This window comes from Suncus etruscus, chromosome 7, assembly GCF_024139225.1.
Source record: "Suncus etruscus isolate mSunEtr1 chromosome 7, mSunEtr1.pri.cur, whole genome shotgun sequence".
Taxonomy (NCBI): Eukaryota; Metazoa; Chordata; class Mammalia; order Eulipotyphla; family Soricidae; genus Suncus; species Suncus etruscus.
This window is the reverse complement of record NC_064854.1, coordinates 51,668,667-51,683,719: the sequence shown is the minus strand read 5'-3', so window position 1 is coordinate 51,683,719 and position 15,053 is coordinate 51,668,667. Positions and strand designations below refer to the sequence as shown.

Sequence of the window (15,053 nt, the reverse complement as noted above, 5' to 3'; positions counted from 1 at the left end):
AGGAAGGAAGGAAGGAAATCCCCAGAAAGAATCAACAGTCAAGAACATTATTACAGAGAAACTTCCAGAGATAAAGACTGCATGAAACCAAATCCTGCATGCCTAAAGAGTACCAGCTAAAAGAAACCCAAAGAAAAGCACCCCAAGACACATCTTAATCACTATGATGAATCACACAGATAGGGATAGAATACTGAAAGCAGCAAGATCAAAAAGGGAAATTACATTCAAAGGAGCATCCTTAAGATTTACAGCAGACATGTCACAAGAAACCCTCAAGGCCAAAAGGCAGTGGTGGGGTATAGTAACAAAACTCAATGAAATGAATGCTTCACATAGAATACTACACCCAGCCAGACTCACTTTCAGGTTTGAAGAAAGTATACATGGTTTTACAGACAAGCAACAGCTCAGAAACTTTACAGACTCAAAACCAGCCCTAAAAGAAAAGCTGAAAGGTCTACTTTAAGAAAAGAAAGACCAACAGATACACCAAACTTCTACACAAAGATGACACTAAATTCCATGACAATTATCTCTCTCAATGTCAATGGACTATATATACCTGTTAAGAGACAGAGTGGCAAAATGGATCAGAAAGCTGAATCCAACATTTTGCTGCCTACAAGAAACACATATGAATACTCAAAACAAGCAGACTCAAAATCAAAGGCTGGAGGAAAATCATCCTAGCAAACAACACCCTTAAAAAAGCCAGAATGGCCATATTAGTATCAGATGAAACAAACCTTAGACTCAGAAAAGTTGTAAGGGACAAAGATGGTCATTTTTTACTAATCAAAGAATATATACAACAAGAATAAATCACACTCTTAAACATAGACCTGCAAAATATTCAATATAACTCTTGACAAAACTGAAAGAAGATAACAATACCAGCACAATAATAGTGGGAGATCTCAACACTGACACCCCTTGATAGGTCAACAAAGTTGAAATCCAACAAAAATATGTTTGCTCTGAAATGAAAGATGTAAGAAAGTGGACTAGTATATAGTATATATATATACTAGTATATATATATATATGTATATATATACTAGTCCACTTTCTTCCATATATATATATATATATATATGGCACCCCACCCCCAGAAACCTGGATACACATTCTTCTCCAATGCACATGGGTCATTCTCCAGGATAGACCACATGCTGGCCCATAAAACATATAAAGTCAAGAGGATAGAAATTGTACAAATTACCTTCACTGACTACAAGGCACTGAAATTAGATGTGAACTACAAAGAAACACAGAAGAAAAACTTTAACACCTGGAAATTAAACAATTCACTACTGAACAACCAGTGAGTCAGAGATGAAATAAAAAAGGAAATCAAAACATTCCTGGAAACAAATGACAATGAAGACACAAATTGTCAGAATTTATGGGACACAACAAAAGCAGTACTAAGAGGAAAATTTATAGCCTTGCAAGCACACATTAGAAAGGAAGAAGGGGCCTATATAAAAAGCTTAGGGCCCGGAGAGATAGCACAGCGGCGTTTGCCTTGCAAGCAGCCGATCCAGGACCAAAGGTGGTTGGTTCGAATCCCGGTGTCCCATATGGTCCCCTGTGCCTGCCAGGAGCTATTTCTGAGCAGACAGCCAGGAGTAACCCCTGAGCACCGCCGGGTGTGGCCCAAAAAGCAAAAAAAGAAAAAAAAAAAAGCTTAATGGCACAGCTTTTAGAACTAGAAAATGTCCAACAAAAGAAACCAAAAATAAGAAGGCAGAAGGAAATAACAAAGCTTAGAGCAGAAATCAATGAAATGAAAATCCAAAAAGCAATTTAAAATATCAACAAAAGCAAAAGTTGGTTCTTTGAAAAAAATAAACAAGATTGATAAACCATTAGCAAAACTCACAAAGAAATGGAGAGAGAAAAATCTAATACATCAAATTAGAAATGAAAAGGGGGAGATTACCACAGATACTGCAGAGATTCAAAGGGTAATCAGAGACTACTTTGAAAAACTCTATACCACAAAACATGAAAACCTGGAGGAAATGGATAAATTCTTGGACTCTTATCATCTTCCACAGTTAAACCAGGATGACTGTGCATATCTACACAGATACATCACTACTGAGGAAATTAAAGAAGTCATCAAGAATCTTCCCAAAAACAAAAGCCCAGGCCCAAATGGATTCACTAATGAATTCTTTCATACCTTTCAAGAGGAACTTCTACTAATCCTCTTTAGGCTATTTCATGAAATTGAAGAATCAAAAACAATAGTTTTTATGAAACTAACATCACTTTGATACCAAAACCAGACAGATGCTGCAAAAAAAAAAAAAAAAAAAGAAAACTACGGACCAATATCTCTGATGAACACAGATACAAAGATCCTCAACAAAATTTTGGCAAACAGGATCCAAGATCTCATCAAGAAGATCATTCACCATGACCAAGTAGATTTCATCCCAGGTATGCAAGGATGGTTTAACATCCATAAATAAATCAAGATAATACACCATATCAACAACAAAAAAATAAAAACCATATAATCATATCAATAGATGCAGAGAAAGCATTTGATAAGGTCCAACACCCAATCTCAATAAAAATTCTCAATGAGATGGGAATAGAAGAAACTTTTCTCAATATAGTAGAGGAAATAATCTATAAGCCAATGGCAAATATTATTCTCAATGGAGAAAAACTAAAAGCCTTTGCTCTAAAATCTGATATAAGACAAGGATGCCCTCTCTCACTACTCCTATTCAACATAGTGCTGGAAGTTCTTGCCATAGTGATTAGGCAAGAAAAAGATATCAGGGGCATTCAAATAGGAAAGGAAGAAGTCAAGTTCTCACTGTCTGCAGATGGCATGATACTATATTTAGAAAACCCTAAAGTCGCTACCAAAAATTTCTAGAAACAATAGATTCACATAGCGAAGTGGCAGGCTAGAAAATTAACACACAAAAATTAATGGCCCTCTTATACACCAATAATGATAGGGAAGAAATAGATATAAAAAAAAAATCCGGGCCCGGAGAGATAGCACAGCGGCGTTTGCCTTGCAAGCAGCCGATCCAGGACCAAAGGCGGTTGGTTCGAATCCCGGTGTCCCATATGGTCTCCCGTGCCTGCCAGGAGCTATTTCTGAGCAGACAGCCAGGAGTAACCCCTGAGCACCGCTGGGTGTGGCCCAAAAACCAAAAAAAAAAAAAAAAAAAAAAAACCAAAAAAAAAAAATCCCATTTACATTAGTGCCACACAAACTCAAATATCTTGGAGTCAACTTAACTAAAGTTTTGAAGGACTTATACAAAGAAAACTACAAAACTCTGCTTCAAGAAATAAAAGAGGATACGTGGAAATGGAGGTATATACCTTGCTCATTGATTGGGAGGATTGATATCATTAAGATGGCAATACTCCCCAAGGCATTGTACAGATTTAATGCAATTCCTCTAAGGATACCCATAACATTTTTCGAAGAAGTGGATCAAACATTCCTGAAATTCATCTGGAACAATAAACACCCAAGAATAGTTAGAGCAATCTTTGGGAAAAGGAATATGGGAGGCATCACTTTTCCCAATTTAAATTGTATTACAAATCAATAGTCATTAAAACAACATGGTATTGGAATAAAGACAGACCCTCAGATCAGTGGAATAGACTGGAGTATTCAAAGAATGCTCCCCAGATATACAATCAATTAATCTTTGATAAAGGGGCAAGAAATGTAAATGGAACAAGGAAAGTCTCTTCAACTAATGGTGTTGGCACAATTGGTTAGCCACTAGAAAAAAAAATCAGACCTCCAGTTAACACCATGCACCAAGGTCAAATGCAAATGTATTAAAGACCTTGATATCAGAGCTGAAACCATAAGGTATATAGAACAACACATAGGTAAAACACTACAAGATATTGAAACTAAAGGTATCTTCAAGGAAGAAACAGCACTCTCCAAACAAGTTGAAGCAGAGATACACAAATGGAACTATATTAAGCTGAGAAGCTTCTGCACCTCAAAGGAAATAATGCCTAGGATACAAAAGCCACCCACAGAATGGGAGAAGCTATTCACCTAATACCCATTTGATAAAGGACTAATATCTAAGATATACATGTTACTGACAGAACTTAACAAGAAAAAAACATATAACCCATCAAAAAATGGGGAGAAGAAATGAACAGACACTTTCTCAGAGAAGAAATATGAATGGCCAAAAGGCACATGAAAAAATGCTTCACATCACTAGTTATCAGGGAGATGCAAATCAAAATAACAATGAGGTACCATCTCATACCACAGAGACTGGCACACATCACAAAGAACAAGAACAGCCAGTGCTAGTGGGGATGTGGGGAGAAAGGAACTCTCATTCATTGCTGGTGAGAATGCCATCTAGACCAGCCCTTATGGAAAACAATATGGGGATTCCTAAAAAAAAAAAACTGGAACTTGAGCTCCCATTTAACACAGCTATACCTAGGGATATACCCTAGGAACACAAAAATCCAATACAAAAAATAAATCCCTTCTTCACATCTATCTTCATTGCAGCAGTATTTACAATAGCCAGACACTGGAGACAATTAAGATGCCCTTCAACAGATGAATGGCTAAAGAAACTGTGGTACATATACACAATGGAATATTATGCAGCTGTCAGGAGAGATGAAGTCATGAAATTTTCCTATACATGGCTGTACATGGAATCTATTATGCTGAGTAAAATTAGTCAGCGAAAGAGAAAGACACACAGAGTAGTCTCACTCATCTATGGGTTTTAAGAAAAATTAAAGATATTGAAATAATTCCAAAAAAAAAAAAAGGGCCCAGAGAGATAGCACAGTGGCGTTTGCCTTACAAGCAGCTGATCCAGGACCAAAGGTGGTTGGTTCGAATCCCGGTGTCCCATATGGTCCCCCCCCCCATGCCTGCCAGGAGCTATTTCTGAGCAGACAGCCAGGAGTAACTCCTGAGCAACGCCGGGTGTGGCCCAAAAACAAACAAAAAAACAAAAACAAAAACAAAAAGAAATAATTCCCAGAGATGAGGGCCAAAAGAACCGGCTCAAGATATGAAGCTCACCACAGAGTGGTGAGTGCAGTTAGAGAAATAACTATGCTGAGAACTATCACAACAATATCAGTGAATGAGGGATGTAGAAAGCCTGTCTCGCTCTTTTCTGCTGAGCCTGCCTAGACACTCCAAGGACTATCACCTCTCCAGGACCCACACCCAGTAAGATGTCCCCACCCAACGAACGTGGGGCCAATTCCTGCCGTGTGATTGGGTACCCAGAGACTTATAAAGCATGGCGGCCCTGCTCTCTGCCTCTTTTCTGCTGAGCCTTCCTAGACACTCCAAGGACTATAATCTCTCCAGGACCCACCCCTGAATTCCATTTCTGCACATTTTAAGAAGCAATCTACAGCCTTGCCAATGGAGTAATTTTGCAGTACACCTCATATTTACAGAAATCAAGATGGCTCCTCTAATAATCTAAAAAGTAGGAAACAAATAGGTATCCTCTCAAATAAGTTTAGAGTAGAATTATGAAAAATGTTCAGGGAGCTCAAAAAAAAAAACAGCATTGTTAGACTTGACTGGAGCAAAATTAAGCATCAAGAAGATTTGTGAACTGAAATTAGACATTTTCACACTGAACTAACAGATCAGAAAAACTGAGCTTATGCAAGTGTTGCCGAGCATGAGGTTTGGGGAGACCTCATGGCGGAGCCTTTCTCCCTAGCCTGGGGAGTGCTGGGAGGTTTGGCAGGCCCCATAGCCTACCCCCTCTTTTTCCCTGGACTCCAGGCCCTACCTGGGTGCCAGCTCAGGTGGCCAGAAGTAGGTTCAGGTGGACTCTTAGTGGTCCTCAGGCTTCCCCCCTCCCTCTGTACTCCAGGGAGGAGGTGCATGGGAAGGAGGGCGGGCAGACATCTGGCTTCTGGTTTCCTCCTTGATTCTAGAGACCAGCTCTTGCCAGGATTGGGGTTTGGGGAGGCCCCATACCGGAGCCCTTCTCCCTGGCCTGGGGAGTGCTGGGAGGCTTGGCAGGCCCCCAGCCATCCTTGTCTTTTTCCCCTGACTCCAGGCCTTCCCTGGTTGCCAGCTCAGATGGCCAGAAGTGGGTTCAGGTGGACTCTTAGTGATCCTCAGGATTTCCCCGTACCTCTCTCTACACTAATTGAAATGCGCTTTGGGAGGAGGGTGGGCCGTTTTAGTACTGGTTTATGTTGGGACAGTCACTGGAATTTTTTTCTCCTTGTTTTCCTATTGATAGTATTGTATGCATATATTTTATATATCCATAACATCCATCTTGTATTGTGACCTTGATATCGCCCTACACATCTCATTTCTAATAATTTACTCAGTCCCAACCCTTATTTTCCCCCATCTTCCCATTTAGGTGCAGCTCATGACATGAAGCTCACCACATAGAGTGATAAGTGCAGTTAGAGAAATAACTACACTGAAAACTATCATAACAATGTGAATGAATGAGAGAAAAAGAAAGTCTGTCTCGAGTACAGGTGTGGGTGGGGTGGGGAGTAGATAGATCTGTGAAATTGGTGGTGGGAATCCTGCACTGGTGAAGGGGGGTGTTCTTTACATGACTGTAATCGTACTATTATAATTATATTTGTAATCACGGTGTTTAACTAAAGATAATTTATAAAAAAAAAGATAAAATTAAAAAAAAAGATTATAAAAAAAAAAGAAAGCCTGTCTCGAATACAGGCAGGGGAATGAGGGAAGAGATGGGGGTATTGGTGATGGAAAGGTTGCACAGTGAAGGGGGGTTTTCTTGTTATGACTAAAAACCAACTACAATTGTGTTTGTAATCATGGTGTTTAAATAAAGAAATTATTAAAAAAAAAAAAAGACTCCACTTTCTGCTAGTGCCCTGTAGGCAAAGTGTAGTCCTGGTTCCTGGCACCACAGGTGTAGTGTCATTGGTTGGATCACAGCTGCTAATGTGTTTGATCCTGGAGGATCAAAATAACAACAAATGGAAGGGAAAACAAAGGTAAGACTGTGATTCTAAGGAAAAAAATAAAAGATGGATCCCTGCGGAGCATCAATATGATCACACTTCAGGTATACAGATGGGGCCAGAGTGATGGCACTAAAGATAAGGCATCTGCTTTGCAAGCACTAGCCTAGGATAAACCGTGGTTAGATCCCCCAGCATTCCATATGGTCCCCCAAGCCAGAAGAGATTTCTGAGCACATAGCCAGGCAGGAGTAACCCCTGAGCGTCATTGGGTGTGGCCCAAACAAACAAACAAAAAGCAGGTATACAGGTTGTTGGGCTGATATTACCAGGACTTCTTTTGGAGCAAGTGCCGGCACCCCTGTATCTTCCTTCTTTCAGGAAAGCCTGACAGTTAGTTATAACCATGCCCGCAAGCACAATCACCATGTTCGGATGGGGCATTCTTCCAGGAGGCTCTGCAGCTGAGTATATGCCCCCAAATAGTACCATAACTTTGAACTTCTGAACAACTTTATTTGTTGTCATACCTATATAAACACTCCAACATACAACATACAACAACAAGAGCTTATTACACCTTCTGCTGTATTAATTTTTTTTGTTTTTTGTTTTTGTTTTGTTTTTGGGTCATATCCAGCAGTGCTCAGGGGTTACTCCTGGCTCTACGCTCAGAAATCACTCCTGGCAGGCTCAGGAGACCATATGGGATGAGGGGATTTGAACCACGGTCCTCTGCATGCAAGGCAAAAGCCCTGCCTCCATGCTATCTCTTCGGCCCAGCTCTCTGTATTAATAATTTAATTGAAGATACAATAATTTGGGGGAATTTTGGGGGGGTTGTTTGTTTTTTGGTTTTCAGGTCACACCCGGCAGCACTCAGGGGTTACTTCTGGCTCTACACTCAGAAATCGCTCCTGGCAGGCTCGGGGGACCACATGGAATGTCGGGATTCAAACCACCGTCCTTCTGCGTGCAAGGCAAATGCCCCATCTCCATGCTATCTCTCAGGCCCTGAAGATACAATAATTTTCACAAATGAGCTTACTACTGTACATTTTCTTTCTTTTTTCTTTTTTCTTCCATTTTATTTTTTCTTTCCTTTGTGCCAAGAACTTTACTTTCACTTATCTGGAAACAAATGTATTATGATCAACTATGTCAACTATGTGATGCGTTTTCTTTAAATAACTTTTTCCCCTGGCCCCTGCCTTTGTTGGCTATTTTGTTCTCTGTGCTTCCCATGTCTTTCCAACCCCAGAATTTTGTTTGTTTACTTGTTTGTTTGGGGACTCTCAGGGGTTACTCTTCGCTCTGGGCTCAGAAATCACACCTAGCAGGCTCAGGGAACCATATGGGATGCCGGGATCGAACCTGGGTCAGTCAGTCAGTCTTGTGCAAGGGGAATGCCCTCCCTGATGTACTATTGCTCCAGCACATCCAATCCAAGAATTTTTGTCTCCTGTGGTTAAGAGAGTTCATTCACACAGGACAAGGTGCAACTTATTCACCCCACATGCTCATGCCCAGAGTGATGCAAAGGAGTGTGTGAATTTGAGCTAAACGAACAACTAGACATATGGTGAACATAGTAGTGTTAGTGTTAGTCAGCACACTGGGGAGACAGCTCTGCAGAGATCTGAGTCTGTACCCTGAAACCCAACCCAGGGTTCCCCTACAAGACTTGTTGTTTTTTTTTTTGGTTTTTGGTTTTTGGGCCACACCCGGCGGTGATCAGGGGTTACTCCTGGCTATCTGCTCAGAAATAGCTTCTGGCAGGCACAGGGGACTATATGGAACACCGGGATTCGAACTAACACCTTTGGTCCTGGATCAGCTGCTTGCAAGGCAAACGCCACTGTGCCATCTCTCCGGGCCCACAAGATTTGTTTTGAATGTAATACCATTGTGGCTTCCAAAATAATGCAAGAGAACAATAAGATTTTGTTTAATTTTAAGGACCAGTGGGGAGTGTACTTGCCTTGCTGCAGCATCCCATAGGGTACCCCCCAAATCACCAGAAGTCAGACCTGAGCACCTCAGGGGCTGTGTCCCCTCCTCCCCTGTAAATTTTCTTTAATTTTTTTTACTGTTGTTGTGAACTTAGTCCTATATTAAGCTCCTCCATAGATGAGGGGGCATTTTTCTTTTCTGTTGTACTTTACTTGTCTATTCCCCCACCCCAAAAATGTTGTCTTTCACATAGTAATCTTCAAAATGTTTTTTCTTCATTTAGTGCTTATTTCCTCACTCTTGCCCCCCATATCTCTACACTTCTGCTTGAACTATGTTCCCTAATATAGGCATTTGAACATAACGGCATTAAAGCCAACATCTCCCCCTTTCTTCCCTCGCTTTTCTTCTCTTTCTCTCCCTTTGGCATTCTTCCCTTCTCTGAAATCAGTCCGTGTGTGTGAAGCAGGCGCTCACCCCCATTTCAGCAGCTCAAAGACCTGTATCCAGTTTCTAATCAGGGAGACATTATGAGCTTTGAAATCTGAACTGGCTCCTGGCAAGAAAGACCAATGTACTTACTTGGATTCACTTTTCCAAAGATATTGCATTTGCTCCCCCCACTTCTCCACTACCAAGCTGCTCTGTGACATGGCATGTGGGAACTGATCTTAGACTCCAACTCTGCCTGGTCCCACCAGCACTGAGAGGTGTGGAAGTGAGGAGGAAGGAAGCACAGTTCATCTTCTCCACCCATCTGCCAGGGTTTTGTTTTAAATTTGTTTGATGTGGTACTCAGGGACAACTCCTGGATCAGTGCTCAAAGAACCATTTGGTGCCAGGGAGTAAACTCAGGTTGGGTTGCGTGTTGGAGGGTCTGTGTGCTTGTTACTGCGTGAGGACATTTCCTCTCTGACATCACTGTTGGTAGAGCCATAGGCTGGTTGTGTCTGATGCTAAAAACAGAGAAACCAATGGACATGAGGGAAAACTCAGCTTTATCTTAAATTTTGTTGTTTATTTTTGGGACCATGTCCACTGATGCTCAGGGAGCACTCCTTGAGGGGCTGGTAGAACTTATGGAGTGTCAGGGTATGACCCAAGAACCCCCCCCCCCCAAAATCCCTAAAAACTTCTAGAACTCCATTTTCTCATTTAATGGGTCAATCCCTCATGGCTGAAAATACCACATTAGTGCCTTCCCAAATTTTGAACCTCAACTCTGCCTCCACTTAATAAGTAATTTCTTTTTTTTTTATCATGTTAGTGGTTTTTTTTTTTTTATTTCTCTATATTTTTTCCATGAGCAGGAACTTTCAGGGGGAGTGATTACAATTGAAAATTGCTGGCTGGCTGCTCTCTCCACTCATTAACTGTTCAACAGGCAGCGAATGTGAATGTGCCGCAGGGAATGAGGGTAATTGTTCATTCTAAGTGAGGAGAGTGAGAAAATGTTTGACAAATAAAAGTTTCCACTTCTGCTTCCCTGGCCTGAAGCTGTGTCCCCTGCATGGCTGCTGTGATGTAAGGGAGCGACACAAATAAAAATTTGTTTTGTGGGGAAATGTGGCAGTTTTGTATCAACAGTGCTGGTGGGCACGGAGCATGGACCGACTCCTCAGCTTCTGAATCCACTGGGGCCCTATCTCAGGGTCACTACAGTCTTCCTACTACGTGTGTGAGTTAAGGATGGCTGAATTTGGCTAAATATTTTGGAAATGTTGGTAAATTCTGGTCAACAGCTTTGCTCATCTTTCCCAAAAGGACATGAATTGAGCAGACTTGGCCTTCACACCAAATTCTTGAGTCTCCATGGATAAATCAAGTAAAGCCAGTTCCTTTGTCTGTCTGTGTTCAAAATGGACCAACCTGTTGAGTTGGTCTACCAATTGATTTGGGACCCTCAAGAATTAGCCCTCCCCAGCAACTCTCAGCCAAGCCCATCAGACCTGCAGTTGAAACTTGGGTTTCCCCAGCAATGCCGAGGGCCACCAGGACCATACTGATGGGGCTGAAAATCGCACCCTGCTAGATATACCTGCTAGATATACATCTGCCCCTGTTGCTATTGAGTCTGAAGACTGCAGAAATTTGGGGAAATCATGAAGACTTTTTTTTAATCTTTTTACCCCATCTCTAATAGAGGCAAAAATACAAGTCTCATAAGTTTCTGTTAGGGAAATAAAAAAAATGCATATTAACATGCTTTTGAAAATGTCAAATATGAAGAATAAAAAAAAAAAAGAAAAGAAAAAGAATAAAAAAAGAAAATGTCAAACATGGGGCCAGTACAGTACATGGAGATAGTACAGTGGGGAGGTTTTTGACCTTGCATGTGCTGACCTGGTTTAATTCCTGGCACCCCATAGAATCTCCCTGAGCACAGAGCCAAAAGTAATACCTGAGCATAGCTGGCGTGGTCCAAACTCCAAAAAGCTAATAAATAAATAAATAATAAAAATTGGTACTGGAGAGACAGGACAGGGAGGTAGGGTGCTTGCCTTGTATATGGAAGACTGCAGTTCAGTCTCTAGCATCCTGAGCTCTGCCAAGAATGATCCTTAAGTGCAGAACAAGTAATATGCCTGAGCACCACAGAGTGTGGCCCCAAAACCCCAAAAAAGAGTAATAAAAGTAATTAAAATGTCAAATGTATATCAGACTCATTTTGTAGTATCATCTAGTAAGTGCAGAAGAACTTTGACCTTCTGCTTTGATTTCTTTCCCTATTTAACCATTCTATATTCACAATTCCACTAAAACAGATGGGGAAAATAGTTTTCCGTGTTGGTTGAACTAACCAGCCGTTGTTGGTTCCTTTCAACAAAACAAACTGGTGACTCAGTAATAAGGTCCATTTTCATGGTTAGCTCTGTATATAAAAATTGTGGGCTTGAAAGATATCAGATGCTAAATATTTAACTCAATACAAGGCATGTGAATTAGTATTTCCGTTCAAACATCTTTCTACAATTGGAGCCAAATGGACTTTTTATTACATATTCATTTCTCAGCAAATAAACTCAAATCCCCCTTTTGGGGGTGTACATCTGTGTATGTCTGTGGGGATGTGAGTGTTTTATAAATATTTGCTCTTTAGTAGATATTTTCCCCCCAAGCAGATCACATGTTCTTTAGCCACTTCCAAGAATTTACTCTTTTCAAAACTAAACTAACTTAAAGAACAACATTTGTAGATGGAAAAAGGTCTCTTTTCTATAAAAATAAATATCCTACTAGAATCTTCTTTTAAAAGTATTGTTTCTTGGGGCTGTAGTGATAGCACCGCGGTAGAGCATTTGCCTTGCACATGGCTGACCCAGGACAAACCTGGGTTCAATTTCTGGCATCCCACATGGTCCCCTGAGCCTGCCAAGAGTGACCCCTAAGCATCATCAGATGTGGCCCAAAAAACTAAATAAATAAATAAATATTTTTAACTTGTTTTTGTTTTTGGGTCACATCCAGCAGCTCTCATGGGTGACTCCTGGCTCTATGCTCAGAAATCGTTCCTGGTAGGCTCGGGGGACCATATGGGATTCCAAGAGTCAAACCACTGTCTTTCTACATGCAAGGCAAACACCCTACCTCCATGCTATCTCTCCTGCCCCTTAAATAAATATTTTTTAAAAAAGAAAAAAAAAATTTGTTTCTTGAAGGGAGCTGGCCTGATAGTAAAGCTGGGAGGGCACTTGTGTTGAATGATGCTGAACCAATTTTGATCTCGAGCATCCCATCTGGTCCCCAAGCACCATCACAAGAGTAAACCCTGAGTGCAGAATCAGGCATGACCTCTGAGCATAGCTAGGTGTGGCCTCAAAACTAATATTATTTTTTCCCTTGTGGTTGGAGAGCTAATATAGCAAGTAAGGCAATTGCCTCACATGAGGCTGACCCTGGTTCAACTCCCCACATCCTATATGGGTCCCTGAATCCATGGAGATGGGGTGATTTATTAGCACAGAGTCAGAAATAAGCCAAATACAGCTAGGTGTGGCCCAACCCCCAACATTATTATTTAGTTAATTAATCAATTAATTATTGTTTCTTCAGTCCATATGAGAACTTTTAAAATCTATAGAAGTTTCTAGGGCCAGAGAGAAGGTCCAAGGGTTAATTTACTTGTTTTGCAGACAACTGATACCAGACAAATCTCCAGAACTGAATAGGATTCATATGCCCCACCTGCAATGACCCCTCAACACTGACTCAGTAGAAAGCCTTGGACACAGCTGGGTATGGCTCCACAACCCCACCCCAAAAAGAATAAAGGAAAGCCACTATCTCTGGTGAATTATTTTTAGCAAAAGTTAAAGGTAAAACATATTTTGAAAGTTTCTTAACTCAGATCTGTACAGGCATCATTTAGTCATAAATATATAACTTGCCCCTGCTCAGTTACAGAGACACACTTTCTCTGCTCCAATCTCTCTGTTCCTTCTGTCTACATTTTGTTGGCCCAAACCAGGTAGAACACAGGCATTTTTTTCTCATTAGGAAACCAGCTACTTAACATATATATTTCCAAATATAAAAATAAAGGAGGGAAATTTTAAGATATCCTAGTCCAACACAATAGTTCATTGAAATATGTCCATAAATTGTGCCTAGTCATTAGTTAGCATACACTCATTAACTGCTCAGTTACCAAACTCACCCTCAATCAACTGCACAGAAATTCTGACTAATAGAAAATCAGCATTTTTAATAAGCGTTATGGTATTTCTGATCTGATCATGAAAATCATCAGGTGTCCACATGCCCAAAATGAGTGCAGATGGGCCCCTCCCAAATCCTTGCACCATCTTTGCTCCCCCAGAGAAACATGAGCTGAAGGGCTAGAACCTTAGAGGAAGCAATGGACTTCAGTTCTATTATACTGCACCCCCTTCATAAGCTGACAGCAGTCTGTGAATCCTCCTTTGTTATGCTGAACTGGGTGTTCTCCATTGCTTTGAAAACTAGCAACTACTTGAGAAGGTTCAGTGGTTACTATACAACAACACATGAAAACTTTCAAGTGTGCCACTTTCTACCAAGGAGAAGGAGGTGGCGATTGACTGTAGAAGCTGTCTAAAGCACATGGCATCTTCATGATGCTTCCTGGCTTTGGAAATCACTGTTCCCACAACTGTTGAGTGAAGTCTCAATGTAGTTTCAGGGTGTATGTACCTGATCATCCTGATGATAAATATCTGTCCATGCATCACATGTCATTTTTTGGTAGAAGAATTTTCTTTTCTTTTTTTTTTTTTTCAGTCTCCGTAGAGACTGTCAAAAATTGCCAATGCCAACTATATTTCAAGTCATCACGGCAGGGTATTGGGAAAAGTTTTCAATTAGCAATAATTGCACCTTGGATAAACCTCATTGGCTACAATACTGCCACTGCGCAAAGCTGGTAGAAGAATTTTCTATTCAGATCTTCTGCTTATATTTTTATTGGATTGCTTGATTTTGTTCTTGTTGCTATTCTTGCTGAGTTGTGTGAGTTCTTTCTATTTCACAAACGAATCCCTTGCCATGCACAGAATGCCAAGCACTCGCTTTCAGCAGATACAACATAGATTCGAATCCTCAGTACCACTTATATCCCCCCAGCAACACTAGGAGTCTAACATGAGCACAGAGCCAGTAAGAGTCTAAATCTCTCATCCCTCAAAAAATCCCTTCACATAGGGGCTAGAATAATAATACAGTGAGTTGGGTATTTGCCTTGTACACAACTAATCCAGGTTGGATCCCCAGCATTCTATATGGTCCCTTGAGTACATACAAGAGGAATTCCTGAATACAGAACCAGGAGTAATCCCTGAACATTGCTAGGTGTGGCTCAAGTGCCCCTCATCCCCTGCAAAAACTCAAAAACTTTACAAAGAAAAGCAAATCTTTTTTGGATGTGCAGAGGTTGTGGATATCTTTTCTCACTTAATAGGCTGCTTTTTATTTTTGTGGTGGTTCCTATGCTCATACATAAGCTTCAAGTTCACTACTGTGCCATTTTGGGGTTCTTTGTTTTTCTGTGGTCATTTGGGTCAAATCCTTAAGGCAGTTGTAGTGGTGGAGATAAGTAACACTTCTACATTGCTGATTGGAATAGA

General features: G+C 40.8%; 1 non-coding gene across 1 annotated transcript; it reads right to left on the bottom strand.

Annotated features, from left to right (window-relative positions):
• Positions 1-14,211: 14,211 nt before the first annotated feature.
• Positions 14,212-14,352, bottom strand: LOC126014969 (U4 spliceosomal RNA). Its single transcript, XR_007497887.1, has one exon. It is a non-coding gene; the product is annotated as a U4 spliceosomal RNA (small nuclear RNA).
• Positions 14,353-15,053: the final 701 nt, after the last annotated feature.